We start from the raw sequence: 17,653 nt of genomic DNA, 5'->3' as shown, positions 1-17,653 counted from the left end.
AAAGCCTTTCTTTGAAAATTAAATTTTGATGGTAACTCTGCCCATTATTCCTCAGCCATTTCTATTGCTACTCTATTTTTATTTTCACGTCCTAAAAATACACAAAACCCCCACATGGGAGCCAATCCATACACAGCCCTGCTATTCAGGCTGTCAAAGCATAGAGGGTTTTGCTGTGATGCAGAGGTTATAGTGGACATCTCGCACAAAAAGAACATCCAAGTGACTGGCTGAAAAAGGGCCAGCAGAGAACAAACTCAGCGGTGCCTTTAGATCACTTGGTTTCCTCCATGGTCTAAACCTCGTGACGCCCTGTGAGAGATGACACTGTTCAGACTTACAGACCTGACTTCACAGAGTGGCTGCTGCAGTGCCACTGCCTGGAGACATCCCTCCTTCTGAGGGTGGACTGTCCTGTGTTTGCACAGGGATGCACCTCCAGGTCCAGTCCTCCATCTGTCTTAATTAGGATACTTCAGTAGAGAGATGGCAGCCTGTTTGGAGGACCTGGCCACTCACCAGCATCACATGCCGGAGGAACACAACTGTCATGTCACGAAAAATTAAGAGTATCTCCTATACAATGTTTTTCATTTACATTTCTGTGTGATGACAGACCATCATCACTACAAACTTTGCACCTCCTTATTTATGAGAAATCATTGCCTCTTTTTAGGAATCTTTAGTACAGCTGCATCAAGCACCAGAAACAACAGCTTCAGAGGATGTACTTGCCTGGAAAAACAGAACAAAGAAACCTTTACAAAAGAGTCCTTAATGCTATTTATTTAGCATTATATGTCTGCTGGATCTGAAGAAACCTTCAGCTTTATCAAACTAGCAGCCATTTCTGCTCACCACATTTCAGAGCTTTCCAATGGTACAATGCTAAAATACCTTACAAAGGGATGTTGAAGTTGTTCTCACCTGCGGAAAATCCAGTCTATGGCTGATTCTGCATCTAGCTCTCAGTATCCTCCCAGGACCAGCTTCTGAGCCTACAGGCACCTACACACACATTGTTACACTGCCTTACAGGTGTGCTGTTCTTAGTGATGATGGTTTCTGTGGTGTGGATGGAAAGGGTATGTCACCAAAGAGTGGCCAAAAGCATTTAGCCTTTCAGGATGGCATACTCCTGTGTGATGCTCTAACTTCTCCCCAGTTATTATCTGAATTTCGTCTTAATCAGGTAACAAATGTAGATGAGCACTCCTCCCTCACCCCAAGTCTTTCCTAGCAGCACTATTATATTTCATCTCTTAACATAAACACCTTTTTTTTTTTTTAGTTTTTATTTAATGAAAAGGACCAGATCCTTCAGCTCATTCCTGACACCCTTTGTGCTGATAGATCCAGTGGAGTAATGACCTCCCCCCAGTGGGTGTCAAAAGGCAGAGCACGTAGTACTAAAATCTGTTCCAAGCTCCCATCATGGAGCCTCCACACCATGATCTGGACACACTCCACAGGATATTAGTGACATCTCTGAGAAATGTCTCTGTTTCTGATAGCTACTGAGTGGCCATCTGGAGCTCCAGTTACACCACCACTGCAGCAAAGCCGCACACTACAGCAGAGGCACACGGAGCTGATGCAGCACTTTGTGCTTGGGCTTGCAGCTCTCATTGGTGTGAAGGACTCAGACACCCGCCTAAATATGGCTGTGGGAGCACTGTTTAAAGCATGCATTGCATAAATACTAACACTGACTAATCTCTCAAACATGAGAAAGGCAGGGTAATTTACTAGTAAACATACTTCCCTGAGTAGTCCTCATATATTCCTATCTTCCTCAGAGTTTTTCACCTTATGACCACGTCAGCCTTCTTTGGCTGAGGTGGTGCCCGGCATCCTCTCCTCTTCTGACTGAAGCCTGAGAGATAAAGAGAGCTTGTGCTGGGTCCTGCAGAATAACACAAAATCAACCCAAATAAAGTGACAGAGTCAGGGTGAACCCACAGCACAAAAGGACTCATGGAAAACACATCCTATTTCAAGGTACAGAGCAAGTAGTTTAGGAAATGGATTACATGCAACAGGGGCACAGACTGTAACAGCAAAAGTCGAATACACTTTGGTGACTGGCATTTCATATGGGACATTTATTGACTTAACTGGTACATTTTATCCTATGGCTGAACATTCCTGCACTTTCTACCTGAAGAGAGGATGTGAGCAGGCACAACCAAATCCTGTCTGTTCTGGACCCTTTAACTGCATCCACAGGGGCAGGCTTCACCATATGGATGGAGACAAATGGATGGCATTTTAAAAACAGGCCCTTCTTATTTAAAAAGAGAGTGGATTTTAAAAGAGTTGATTCAAACAATTAACAAGCATGAGGACAGGTTCCTCCTGGAGAGAAAGTTTTGTGATCACTGGAGAGCAACAAACTGGAAAGCTGCATCAAATGGCTTAAAATAATAGAAAGAGCATCCCCTTTCACAGGGTGCAGCAAGGGGAGGGTTATCTTTCCAAAAATGTGCTAAAACTAAGGAATAGGTATTAAACCTTCCATCTCCTTGTCAAACTAGAGATTTAAGTGTGGTGGCAAAAACAAGTACTGATGAATATTTAATATTACATCTTCAATGAGATCAAAGGCAGTGTTGCAACCATTTCAGAGTCAGATGGCTTGACCATGGAAGACACTATCAACAGGAGATGTATTAGCACGTAACAGCTGGAAGCTGATTCACAAATAGAAGTTATTGATTGAAAACCAGTTATTTTCATTGTTTGCTTCATCCTGAAGCAAAGAAAGCCCAAGACTGGACAAGTATACAGCAACACAGAGAATAACAACTCAGTATGAGGTGGTAATAAAGCACCATCATTTTGCTCGAGTGGATAAAAACTGTAAATCATACGGGCACCTACAGTAATCTGTGGTATGGCTGAATCCTGAATGTAGGTGAACAAAACACTGCATGAGACCTTATTCAGAGGCAATTATGCTTCTTCAGAAGCAAAGTGGCACAAGTGGATACACAATAGATACATAATATGTTTTTATTATTTGTAACACTAATAATTGTTATACTAACTTTTTCTCTCTGACAACCAGAAAGCAGCATACAAACATAATGCAGTTCAGGACACAAGACTGGGAAAGGTATGCAGACTAGTGCAGCAGCATCACGAAGACCCTAGAACCTCTGTGTAATCTGGCACATGGTCAGTTATGTCATTCTCCTGGAAACTATTATTGAACGCTTTAGCAAAACTATTCCTGTTGTCCATCATCTTCTCTAAAGGAGGAGTGTCACACTCTGGGGTTCTTTGTGCCAAGTTGCTTCAGTCTGGTGCTATTGCAACACAGAGCAGAGCATACAGACTACAAGGGCGGCCTTATGTCACATGTTCTGGGTTCAACATAACCAGTTGCAGTTAAGAGAACAGCTGGAATCAAACCCACTGTGTCCTCCCTCTGGCCCTATCTTTGTGTTAGAGCCTCAAACTCTTTCCCCGTGGATGATCTTGGGATCACAACTGCTGTGAAAGATGGTCAGAGCTGAAGGAGGTCTTTGACAGGATGCTGCTTCTTATGCATTGCATTTCTTAAGCTTTAGCTACATGCAGGCTCTTGGCTGTAAGTCTAAAGCAATGATCAAGATCATGAGTTGAAATGAACCTTACAATGAATTACCTTGAAATGAAATGTTAGGGAGAGAATGGGAAGCAGTAATGCATGGCAATCTAGAGTCTTTCAAAATAAAGAGGTTTAATTAGGCATAAAAGACAGAAACTACAGCCTGCCTGATTTGCTAAAATCTTAGCAAGAAAAAAAAAAAAATTAATCTGCAATTTAATCCAAGGAATAATAATTTTTTTAAAAAATCACAAATAGGGAAACAAGCAGGTCACACTGGAACAGCCAAGACTGACAGCAGGACAGGAAAAGGCTTAGGAAATTTTAAACAAGGAATAAAGTTAAATTCTACTTTTCATAAATCATGTGCATAAGCAGAGACGCATATTAGAGCAGTACACCTGCTTACTATGTAACTGGTGAGAACATGTTCATTGCTAATCTCAAACCAGAAATTTTGTGCATTATTAAATTACAACATAACATAAAGGATGATAGAAACACTTCAAGGCTATAAATGTGGCAACAGCAGCTCTTCAGAGCAGGCAAGTGATGTCTGTAATAGATGCTGAAAAAAGATGATGCTTCAAACAAGATACGATTTTCTCCATCTTGCTTCCCTTCAAGGGGGTAAAATACATATATATTTATCTATATAAAAATATATCACATATGTAATATATATAATAATTTTAGCTTAAAAAGTAGGAGAGTTAATTTCTCAAGAGAGCATTGTTTACTCCCTCTGCTGTTCCATGATCCTGGAATTAAATCCTCTAGGGCCTTATCTTGAAGCTCTCAAATAAATAGTAATTAGGCTATGAGTAGTGTTACTGATTTTGAAGTACAACTGGTTGTACCCACAGCAGAGACCTGTCATAAGTCTGTGTAGCCTGCCTACAGGTTCTTATGCTTCATACAGCCTAATTTACACGAGAAAAGTGAAATGATGAAACTATTTGTAAGTTACTCCAGTAGTAGAATAAAAGAGAAATTAATGTGCGAGTTAGAAGTACTCACAGAGTTCAGGACCAATATGTTCAAGTCCATTTTATAGATGAGAAAGGCATTTAAAGCAAGCTTGAAATCTTGGGTGTGTCTTTCCGCCTCTGAAAAATATCTTTGTTATGGTAGCACCACACTGCCCCAGGTCAGAATGGCATTTTGCCCGTATCGTACAAACACTGAATAAAATTACCTCAGTGAAACAGGGGCCAAGAAATGGACGCAGACTGCTGAAAGAGTACCAGAAAATGATGCACACGCCTACACCCTACGATGGAGAATCGTGGAGAGGTCAAAAAGCAGATAGCAAGATGACAAAACAACAGCACAACAGCTACAGGGATTCACCAGCTTGGGCGCACGTGGCTGACAGCAGCATGTCCACAGGGGGCTGGCGGGCGCAGCAGGCACCGTTACGCCCGCTGCGGTCAGCATGGCAGATGGCTGTTGCGGCACACCTGCAGACTGGCTTGGGAAAATGCAGGAGAGCAACCCACAGACCCTGCAGCACCAGTCAGCCCACTCAGAGGTTTGTAGTGCTGCTATAGCACACACCTCACAGATCCCAGAGAAACCTTTCCCTCAATAAAAAGAGGAAAATTAAATAAAGCAGATCTACACTTCAGTACATCAGGTACAGTACCCTCTGTTTGCATATAAATCTTCAGGAAAAGCTTCTGAATATTTATCTTCCATGACAAGCGGAGACTAGAGAAATCTTTGTAATTTGTCTGAAAAACATGCTTCTGTTAGGCATATCAGCCAGCCGACGTTCACGATTTCCCGGCCGGGGTGATCTTCCCTCACTGTTAGTAGTCTTGGCTGCTCGCTCCTTGTGTGACGAAATTCTGACAACAAGTTTTAGAAATGCTCTGCAGTGAATGAACAAGGTGACCACTTCTATCAGCCTTTTGCAACAGAGTTACGGGAGACAAAAGGGAAAACAGATAGCAAATACTTTTGAAATGTATTACATATTCAGGTTGAGCATCCAACAGTGCCCAAATGGCTGTAATCCATAAAAGTGTCTCAATAAGCAGAAAATGAAGATTCATCTCAACCCAGCAGAAAAGGAAAAGGAAGCAAACTGAAGATTTTTACTGTGGGTTTTGCTTGCTTGTTAGCTATTTCAAGCAATTTGTCCTTGGCTGTGTGACCTCAAAAGGTGTTCATGCTTCACAGTTCACAACTGCAGGAACAGGTTTTTCTGTTCAGTCCACAAGATTTCTTTATGTAGGTTTTGGGTTTTTTTTTTTTCAATCTCACAGTGTCTTCCAGTCATAGAAGTGTGTATCTTTTAGGGAGAAGAACTACTCGTTTGTTCTAGGTTGGAGTTAAAGTCCTGTTGCCACAGGATAATATCTCCTTCTGCACTGACCCACTGCTGTTTTCATTGTGGGTCTACTCCCTCCCTGATATAAAATGAAGAAAAAAAATTATATAGCATTCAGATCAAAATAGTGGAGAAATACCTTTTTTAATACTTTCCCTCTGAAGACTTACAGCCTACTACAAAAACAGTGCAACTTTCTAGGGAGCCACCTACGAAAAAATCCATACTATTACTCTGTAGAAATGTTCATGCACTCAGTACCTCTTGACATTGAAGTTACTTGAGAATCCTTCTACTGCCAGATACGAAGATGGTTGAGAAAATCAAGACCTTTTCAGCACAAAGTCCCATGTACTTTCTTCAGTGCAGTACACCAAAAAGATGCAATACACACTTACTAGGGACACAGACTCTCATTAGCACTTCTCTACATGGCATCCCAACAAGTTGCAAGACCTGCACTAGCCCTCCTGTGCAGCCAGTGAAGGTATTTTGTTATAAGACAGACCTTAGCAAAATAGCCCACTAGCATCGTTTGTGCAAATCGTGCAAGAAATGCTTTTATAGGGACATCTAATGTATACTTAATAAACTTGGAAAATACCTCCACACAAACAGCAAAGCACATAACAAAGCACACAGTAAGTTAGATTCATGTGATGTTACCTTCAGCAGTCACCCGAGTGTTAAGACAGCTTTTGCCAAAGTGACCATATAAGTCAATGGTAGAAAGGGAAGTGGAAATCCAGTTATCTATTTTACCTTTTACAACATATTGCCTCATGAAGATTAGATTTTCCCATCAGCTGCTTCAGTATAAAAGACAAGATAGAAGATGTATTCCCTTCTGTTCCATAAACAGGTCTCTAAGTTTGAATAATGTGTAGTTTCATTAATGAGGCAGAACAAAGAGCATAATATCTACAAGGAGCTCGACAGTCATAGGTTTTCAGATTAGAAAGGCTTATTAGGGAACCTTGCCTCTGACAAAGTACTTATTAATTGATAAGTCACCTCTGCCCACAAAATAAACACTTGTTTAAGGCTGAAAAGCATGTATGCCTAAGGCTGGAGACTCATTACTCCCTCCATTTTGTAACTATGCAATAAAACCAGACGAGCACCTAAAAGATGCCTCACTAGAAATATTTTAACTTAGAAAAGTCAGAAGAGTATTGGTAAATTGTTAAATAATCTCAACTTTTTAATGAAAACATAATAGAGCCTTTAATTTCCTATCAGACCTGATCATCAGTGCTGTCAAGACTCCTTGCAATTGCAAGACTCCTCAAGTCTTTCCAAGGCTTATTCCTTAAAGCTGAAATTGCATTTCTGTTGATAGAAAAGACTTTTTCAGCATTTCATATCATAGGCTTTCTTATAGAAGAGGTCACCTAAGACTCGCTCTCATACTTTTTTCCCCTAGAGTGGCTTATGTCAGGTGCTTCAGAGGAAGGCAGGACACTTCTACAACCCTTTCAAGAGGAGGATATTGTACCATAAAAGAAAAAAATATCTTCCTGATCCTACCCGTTGATTAGCTTAGGTCATGAAGCTTTTTGCTTCTATAGTGTCAAAAAGATAGTTTCATCTTTAGGAAGGAAATCACCTTATTCCTGGATTCTATATCTTCACTTTCTTTATGGAAGGTGTTGAAGACTTATATTTTTATTACAGCAGGTACCAAGAGAAAAAACATCCCAGCAGCAGTACATCTCTTTAGTACACCATTTCAACCCATGAAAACACACCATCTCAATACATCCACAGGTGCAGTTTAGAGCATAGAATAGCATTCATTTTAATTGTTCTTCTCCTCAAGCACTCCTTTTGCAGAAACATAATAATAATGCAATGTGGTTTTGAAATAATATCTAACATATATAGCATAATATTATCTATAGCACTACTCGGTGGATAACTTCATAGTTTTGACTCTTGTCACACACAATTAAATACATTCTAAGGAACAAAAATAAAAAGGATGAAGCCATATATAAAAGTGACTGCAATGACTAAAAGCACTCTCTACTTAGAAATTGCATTTGCTTGTTACTGTGTATCTCTATAATAATTCTTTACAAAATCTCCCTATTTATTCAAAACCAGAAAAAGAAACTCTTACTTTCAGTAAAACTCAGTTACGCCTCAGCTCCTGCAGAATGATCACCCCTTTACTGTGCTATTTTACTTGATGCGGACTCTTTATATCTACCTGCACCCTGCAGCAATGAATGGCTCACAGCAGTCAGTAACATCGCCAGGAGTGCCCTCAAGGCCAATACCATTGCAAGGGACTTAACTGGTTTGTATGCATATGATCATCAATACAGCCAGAAATCCACAGCTTTTCAGCCTCCTACGCTGAAAATCCTTGAGACGTCAGAAAAATGAAAGCTCCTAAAAAGGCTGATCATCTTTCCTATTCCCCATTATTGTATGTAATCCGGAAACTATTATCCACCCACACTCCCTGCTGCATACAGAGATTCGTGGGATTAATTGGTTTGTGGGTAGTGAAAGAGACCACTTTGTTTCTTTAGAGCTGCATGTGGCAAGTGGCAGGACACAGAAGTGGATCATAGAGTGACAGGATCATGAAGTATGACAAATGACAATTCCTCTCCTCATCTCAGCACTCACAACACTCAGAGCTTCAGCACAAAGCATGTCTTAATTGCAAGGAAAGTGCCCTGTGCAGCATACAGAAATGGACATGGTGAAGGCACTTCAGCCAGCAGGCACTGGCACTGGTGAACCTCAGCAGCTGTGGTGGAAGGGCGGTTTATCTGGTCTGGTGTCAAAGGCTACCTCCAAGCCACCACGGGCATCATGTCTACTCACCAGGGCGTCAAAAGAGGATTTGCATCCTCTTGTTGTTTGAATACACAGCAGTGAGCTGTACCCTTTCCCTGCTTTACTTGCTGTCTGACATAATCTAAGTCTGTAGCTTAGAAGATTGTTCTCGGAGCAATGCCAGCGGTACTGCTGTACTCAGTTGAGACTGTGTTAAATCGTCACCATCACAACTCCACTTCTCTAGAGCTGCTGTAAAATACCATTAAATGTTCTCTCAAAAAGTGCAGAGTAGGTGTGATGTTTATACTGTTCCCTTGGTGTTTGTACTAGGGTAATACTAGTGTGCATACAGCGTTATGGGAAAAAAGTCTGCAGATACTGTGTTTTACTTGACTTTTGCATATATAAATAACTCTCATTGTATCTGAGCACTTCTGTAATGCAATACTTATTGTATGCATTGCACAGGGTTCTATAATATTGCAAAATCATGTAAGTGTTTAATGCCTGCTGAATTAAGAATCCCATCCCAGAACCGGTATATTGTGTACACAAATATCCTCTCACTAGTCCTTACAAAGGATTTTATTCTTGTTTGGTTGCTTTCTTGACTGCTTGCCTTGGTTTTTAACGACAGCCTAAGAGAATTAAAGCATTCTCATATAAAAAATATCAAACCTTGAGTATTCAGCAGAGAAATAGGTATTTTAAAACATTTATATCCTGGATTAACCAGGGGAAAATCTTACTTCTTTCAAGAACAGGATTACTTCTCAAATATTTATGCACCACCACTGCATAGCCAGTTAACAGCAACCTGTTGCAAAGCTTAATTCCTCAATTAGAAAGATAATTCCACACCTTCCTGAGCTTAAAAGAGAAATGTTAAGTTACGCTGTTTTAATTACATTCCCTTTGAAAGGTTAATTTTGGATTCTTAATACAAACAGTGCATTTTTAGGAAAGAAAGCACCCTATGGATTTGATGACTTTCATGTGAAAACATCTTTTCAATGCTCCAGGAGCTTCTGAAGTGTCTTTCCTACCTGGCTGTTTTTCATATCATAAATATAAGATTTTATATAAGCTAAACTAAAGATAATATTGAGCTCTTATTGGGCTTTTTAGATAACCAGTCTGTACGTGCCGTCTGCCATAACATTATTATAGAAGGCTATTCTATAAACCTAGCCAACCAATTTACATTGCCTTCCCTCATGTACCTTTCCAGACTTTCCTCCAAGCAATTCCCTGTTTTAGAAACCCCATCTGCCACCTTCTTTTAAAGCTCTCTTCACAATGCTCTTACTTCATCAGACCTGAAAATGACAGTCTGGCCTCTTAAGATATAGTATGACAACTGATGTTTTTGTTCAACCCATAAATTATATATCACTCACCTATGCTGCAATCTGAAGTTTATCATGGTTATTTTTCTCAGATCCTAGTAGATTTCTAAATATTTTTTATTCTCTCATTTTTCAGCTGGTTTTTATCATAGGATGCAGTTCTGTAAAGTTTAATTATCTGAAAAAGTGCTTGCTGGAACCAAACATGGGTTTGCACAAGTCATGAATAAAATAGTGCCTTTGTCTGAAAGAACTAATAGAGTAAGTGGGATTTTAGGAGATAAATATTTGCAAGATTATGATGTTTAGTCTCCAAAAAAAGCACATTTGTGTACTTGTTCATCAGAGCCATTTGAAATTTCCTCCTTGTTTCAGATCTGAAGGGGCCCTGCATGGAAAACAGTTTAGTCAATTTTTCCAACAGCACCATCACCCTACAAAGGATATTCCCTCTCCCAGCAGCCCCGCTTTTCTCCAACCCTTGTCACAGCATTGCTGCAAGACTGCTAGCTTAATTACAAAATTATAAAACTTTTAAAATAGATCAGAAAAAACATGATTAAAAGATTACTTCCACAGAAAGCTCAACAGCGCTGCATACACATTTTCTGTTCCTTAGCCAAGCTGGCAGCTGAGTAACTCTGCTGCTCACTGCATACTGTATAACGTGCCTATGCAAACACTACTGCAGTTCTGACCTTTTAAGTATTTTGTGTTATCTTATGCACTTAATAACTAATATCCACATACAATCCACATACAATCTGCTCCTGTACAGGCATGCCACATTTCTGCAGAAGGTAAAACCTCCATAGCAGCCAGTCCAAAGAACTGGGGAGAAGAAACATGGCTATGACCTACTCATCTCTGAGCACCACCTAAGCGGAGCTACTACATAAGCTAGCTCAGAGGAAGGCACCGGCTCAACAACTTATGAATACAGCAGTAGATATGCTCATTGTGTACATTCAAGGATCCACACAAACTTTGTATAGTGCCACAAGCATTATTTGGTTCTTACCTCATACACTGGAACATATGGTTTAGTTGGAGACTATTTTCTGGGAGGTTAAACCAAGCAGGATCCAACATGTTTTATATTGAGGTGACTGTCTCTTTGCCAGAAAATGACATCTTTAACACATACACTTTTCATAATATTGCAGGTGTAATGCCAGATGCAGGGAGACCCCAGACATGATTTCCTGTCTTCCTTGCTGTAAAGGACATGATTAGGGAGGATTCACACGTACATACCTTCATGAGATGTTAAAGGTTTTCATACAGTTGAGATGATATCTAATAGAGCAATAACACAGGGGAGACAGTTCAAAGAGTTGTAACAATTTTCCCCTCATCTCTTCTAAAGTTCAAAAGCACTTTCCCATCTATAAACTTTGTTTTCCTTATAGCTCAATGCAGACAAGGCACAGAAACTATTTTTAAATTAAACATACATTTTAAATTAAACAAACATTTATTTTGTAAAGCTGTGATTAGAGGGGAGAAAAACATTTAGCCAAGGTCCCTCCAGAGCAATATACCCCTTAACCTATCTATCTGCAGACCTCCACTGTACAGCAAGGGTACCCAGGTGTTTCTTTTGGAGTGTGTTTCGCAAACAGCATGCAAAAATGTGTCAGAAATTCAGTTACAATGCCCTTTGAAGTCCTTCATTTATCACATATCCTTATGTTCCCAAAGATATAGCCATTTACAAGAGAGAGAATATTAAATCGTAATCTATTCTGTCTCATAGCACTGTTAATTTGTCACACGGTCCACAGCAATTGCCAAGTTCAGTTCCTCCAGGGACTCAGCCCTTGCTCAGGTTCCCATTAATCCAGTGCCCAGAATTCACAGTTGCATCTTGAACTGCTGTTGGCTTTGTTTTCCCTAGGAAAATCCCAGGTTTTAAATTTTGTTTGAACAAGATCAGACAAAGCCAGAAAAACTGCACTGTTATAGGTGTAAAAACTGAGATATACATAGAGATTCACTTACTGTGCTTCATGGTATGAAAGTAATAATTATTCCTCGTTTTACTGAGTCAGAATCCAGTATATGCAGTATAACAGAGATACAGTTATATCAAGCTACAGTACAACATAAGGGAAGATACGTAGTTCAGTAGTACTTTTCCATTGGCTATTTTTATATTGAGAATCACATGTATGCTGCAATGTTATAAACTAAAACGTATCAGCACTTTGCAAAATTGTCTGTTCTATACATTATTCAAAGGTAACACCATTCACCCATCTTCTTATTTCACACAACAGTTACTTCTACACAGATACACCAGACCACATACGAAACGCACGTCTGCACCACCCAGTGCGTCACATCAGGCCTGTCCACTTCATTGACCTCGGCAGCATTAGATTAAGCCTAAACAATTCAGCTTTTACCAAGAAACAGGGCAAGTCTCCAAGACTATTATCCCAAACATCTCAGTCTGTTAGCTCTGAGGCCTTTCTGACTGGGTTAATAAAAAATATACTCCTCCTCCCTATTCCTTGCTAGGTTATTTTAGGTCAAATTTTATTTTACATCCTCTGGGACCATTAATGACAAAGGGATACATCAATCACCAGACATGCTGCAAAGTTTATAACGTGAGTGACTTTATGGTTTTCCTGGCTTTTCTCACAAGATTTGTACGGTAGTGTAATGAAAATGAATGATGAGCTGCCATTATCAGAGATCTTACACATCTGTCTATGTAGGAAAGGTCTTGAAAGAGGAAGATGAAGAAAAAGTACTTGTAAAACTGAGAAAGAAGTACAGAAGGAAAAGCATGAATGGAAAACAGATGAAAACTTTACAGAATTAGCAAAATCAGAACAAATAAATAATCTGCCTGCCACAAGGAAAAAGAATATAATAGTTTCTCTAAGGAACAGCTAAAAGAGTGTAAGCTATCCAAAATGGGGAGAAACACAAGCAAAGTAGCTGCAGAATGAAAGAAGAGGAGAAGTTTATTGGAAAATGCACATAACGTTGACTAAAAGACCTCCTAAGCCTTGTAGAAGAGGAAAAGAAAATCCTCCTGTCCTGTGCCAATACAGGTAGGGAGCAAAAGAAGTAGATGTGCCTTTTCTGTCCTTAGCACAAAGCATGAGAAATTGTGTAAGATGCGCTTCACCAGCATTTTACATTGCCATTTCTCGTTCTGTAGTTTTATATGTTGAGCATTTGAAACTGGACAACAATTATTTTCTTCTCCTATTTTATAATGGAAAATGTTAGCTGCAAAACCAATGAAAACATTCCTAGAGCTCCGGCCTCCCGAACTGCTATACAGAATAAGAAAAAATAACTACTCTTCCTGTAGCGTCAATGCTGCTGACATCTGAAGAGCATGGTTTTACCAAAATTTGGTCTTCTGCCTGTAGTTTTACAGGAAAATCAGGAGTATGTACACATGAATGGCCAGTAATAAGCTTCACTGCCTTTTTCTTATGGGCAAGTAAGAAAATTGCAGAGTTCACAAAGGTGCACGTGTGTTTCTGAGGTTTTGAAAGGCCAGTGCTGGTTCGTGCTACAAAACAAAACAGATTCTGCTGTTCTCACTGGACACAGAGAGCAGCAGGTTCCACAAAGCAATCTCTCTCATTTTAATTTGACTCTTTGTAAGTTAAAATATAATTCACCTTCCAGGATCTGACATTACAAATGCACACAGAAGAATGCTGTGCTGTATAGTCCCTTAATATACGTAACATTCATTGATACTAAAATGCTTTTAAGATGGACTGTTGGATTTATTAAATAGCTGGGTTTCTTGAAATGAAGGTGGTATTAGTATTTTGTTTGCATTAATCCAAAGGGAAGATTTAGAAGCACCCCTAAAAGTGCAAAATTCCAGATTGAGGCAATCCCCCATAGTACGTCTTTATAGGTGGACCCCTCTGACAACAAATAAATTTGCCTGCACTTACCCTGAGGCTTTATGGTCTGTATTGTTTGGCCTGTGACAATGGCTCACAGTCCAATTTTTTTTTTAATTTTTCTTTAATATCAAGTTGAAGCTTGATCCATTAATTGGATCTGTGCCACCTGGCATATGTTCACCACCCTTGCGGTCAGCCTCAGGACAGGTGAACTGCAACAATCCCTTCTGAGACCTATTGCCCTTTTAGGAGAAAGAAAAACAGGTTTTGTAGCAAGCTGGAGGTCAGATGTGACACTTCTGGAAACTGCATCTTTGACTCAACGAAGCTTTGCACAAATGTGACAAATGGGTTTGTATATCTTCTAAAGAAGATTTTGGCCTTGCCTAGACTGGCCTGGCCCTCATTCTTGAGCTAGGAAAATCCTGGTAAGAGGAAACAGAAGGAGTAATAAAGCCACAGAGCACTAGGCAAAGCAGAAAATGGATGAAATTCAGTGCAGAAAAATGCCAAGTTTGCACACGGGGAAAAGACGGGCCCTGAGCTGGTCATTGATGCTCCGTAGTGAGACCTTGCAGTTGGGACAGGCTCTTGCACAGAACCAGCAGCATCAAATTCAGTAGCAGTCAAAAAACCAAGACATGCATTGGGAGTTTTTAAGATAGGAGTAGAGAACAAAACACAAAATATAATTGCGTCGCTGTACAAACCCTTTACTTGAATGCAATACCTTGAATACTTTGAGCAGTCCTGATACCCCAGCTTCAAAGGAGATGCATTAGAACTGTAAAATTTTTGAACACAGGCAACAAAGATACTTGAAACTGTGAAGCAGCTTTCATGGGAGGAATGGTTGAGCAGACTAAATTTAGACAGCCTGGAAAAAGGAGTATGCTTGAATGAAATGACAGAGGTTTACAAGATCATAATTATCATAGAAGGAGTGGATAAGGACTGGCTGTTTCCTCTGATAATGCAAATAAACAGAGGTCATCAAATGAAGGTGGCTGGAGCCAGGTTTAAAACCAGCAAAAGGAGGCTGTTTACAAAACTGGTCGTACATAGACTGTGGAGCCCCTTGCCAGAGGATGCTGTGGATGCAGGAGCTTCAGGGGGCTTCAGGGAGTGCCTGAAAAATCTGCTTTGAATTTTTTCAAAGTGCCTGTGTAGCAACAATTGAAACAGGTCTCTGTTGCAACCAAAAGCTTCCCAGCAGCAACTGAATCCTGTCCAGTAACAAGAACAATGTTAAAAAAAACCCCATACTTTACCTTGCTTTCATCCAACCTGCTGCAGTCTCTAAGCTGTAAGTCTGTCAAAGATTTAAGTCCTTTTTAATGATCTGAAAGTTTTTAACAATGTTGTGCAGCGGGTGGACAGTGGTATGAACCAGTCATGCTCCTCTTCAGGTCTGCTTGTACTGCTCTGGTCCCTCTCACCACTCCATGTGCTCTCAGGACTGCAGATATCCAGGCGTACTCCAAAAAATCAGTTTCTCTGCAGAACAGAGCCCCATGGCTATGTTGCATTTCACAATAACATGAGAAAAGGCAAGGGTTTAGCCCTTCGAGTACAGGTCATCAACAATTCTGGTTACACCTAGAAGATACTAGTGAGAAGTGAAGCACAGTAAGACACTGAGGAATCAGGGCGCAGGGAATATGTTTCAGAGATATCTTACTTGCAATTCCTGCTAACCTCATGTTGTGGTTTAACGCCAGCTGGCAACTAAGACCCAAGCAGCCACTCGCTCACTCCCCCCAGGTGGGATGGAGGAGAGAATCGGAAGGGTAAAAGTGACAAAACTCATGGGTTGAGATAAAGACAGTTTAATAGGGAAAGCAAAAGCCACACACGCAAGCAAAGCAAAACAAGGAATTCATTCACTACTTCCCATGGGCAGGCAGGTGTTCAGCCATCTCCAGGAAAGCAGGGCTCCATCACGCGTAACAGTTACTTGGGAAGACAAACGCCATCACTCCGAACGTCCCCCCCTTCCTTCTTCTTCCCCCAGCTTTACATGCTGAGCATGACGTCACATGGTATGGAATATCCCTTTGGTCAGTTGGGGTCAGCTGTCCCAGCCGTGTCCCCTCCCAACTTCTTGTGCACCCCCAGCCTACTCGCTGGTGGGGTGGTGTGAGGAGCAGAAAAGGCCTTGACTCTGTGTAAGCCCTGCTCAGCAATAACCAAAACGTCCCTGTATTGTCAACACTCTTTCCAGCACAAATCCAAATCATAGCCCCATACTAGCTACTGTGAAGAAAATTAACTCTATCCCAGACAAAACCAGCACACCTCAATATCATGGTCACGTACAAGAGCTAAATACTTACGATTTATGCTGCAGATTTACTACTGAAGGCTTTTTAAACTTTATCCTTCCTTCATTAAGTGGATTTATAATCCAAAATATAAAATTTAAAAGTTTAATATAAAAAGGATTTTTAAAGTTTTCATGCAGCATTAGCTAAACAATGTTGTATTACCTCATGTCAGAGCACTACAAGCCTAAAGCAGCCCATAGCAACCAATCCCTCAATTACAAAGAGCTTTGTCAAAGCTATGTGTGTCACAAGGTACCTGAGTACTCGGGGATAATGGGGTAATAGCAGCTCAGTCCCCATCGTAATGAAAAAACATGCCTGTTCGAAGAGAACTCAGGCAATGTCCCCTCCAGCAGCAGCGGCAGGGTAGCTGAATGGGCCAATTCAAGACAAAAAAAGAGATGCAGCACAACCCCCAGAGCAAGCGGGCATGATCTTCCTTATCCCATTCCTAGTCATTCCTGTACATTCAGCTGAGCATCCAGCGACAAGCCCTGCTCCCTGCACGTACCAACCTTAGGCAGCTCCCCAGTGAGACCATTTTAAACGTCTACTCTCCCACCTTCACTGTTCAGTGCAGCATGGAGGGTATATTTAATACTCTTCTCCCAATAGTTCAGTGTGCTAAAAATAGTTATCAGAGATTAAAAACCTGCCAAAAAGTTCAGCTTTATAATTTTGAAAGCGCCCTGGGAAATGAGTAGCAAGCCCATTTTGAGGTTATGAAGAACGCACAAAACTAGGGGAGACTTTGGGAAGTGAGAAAGAAACAGCCTGGAGACACACTGGATATGCACAAAGGTGCCAAGAGGTGCCAGAGGGACATAAGCCATTAACCCATGGGTTAAGAATAAGTGGAGGCTAGCAAATGTCACGTGGGAGCAGTAAGAAAGGAAAAGAAGGGGTGATTCACTCCCCAGCAGAACTCGGGCACCATGTGTGCTTGGGTATTTGCCAGGTACCTTTCCAGAGAGAGCTGCTATGACAAAGTATCATCCACAGTGTTATCTACAGTACCTTCCTTCCAATGTCTACTGAACCAGTCATTCAAATTATCTCCTGTGTAATGTGAGGAAGAGAACAGCCCAAATTAAACAAGCAGGCAGTTCTCCCTTACCGGTTTTGAATAAATGACAGCTCTGCCTAGAAATATCAGAACCCAAATCTATATTAAATTTTCACCAATAACTTTTGGAGCAGCAGTTTCATTTACTGAACAAGAAGGAGAGGAAATCAAAGGCGAGAATTAATTACACAGGGTATAAGGCTTGCTTTCACACTGCAAGCGGCAGTCAAAGCACCACAGCCAAACAGTTGTCAGGCAGCGCAGAAAAAACATGGGACGTGCA

This window comes from Aptenodytes patagonicus, chromosome Z, assembly GCF_965638725.1.
Source record: "Aptenodytes patagonicus chromosome Z, bAptPat1.pri.cur, whole genome shotgun sequence".
Taxonomy (NCBI): domain Eukaryota; kingdom Metazoa; phylum Chordata; class Aves; order Sphenisciformes; family Spheniscidae; genus Aptenodytes; species Aptenodytes patagonicus.
The sequence above is the reverse complement of the archived record's forward strand: the minus strand, read 5'-3'. Positions refer to the sequence as shown.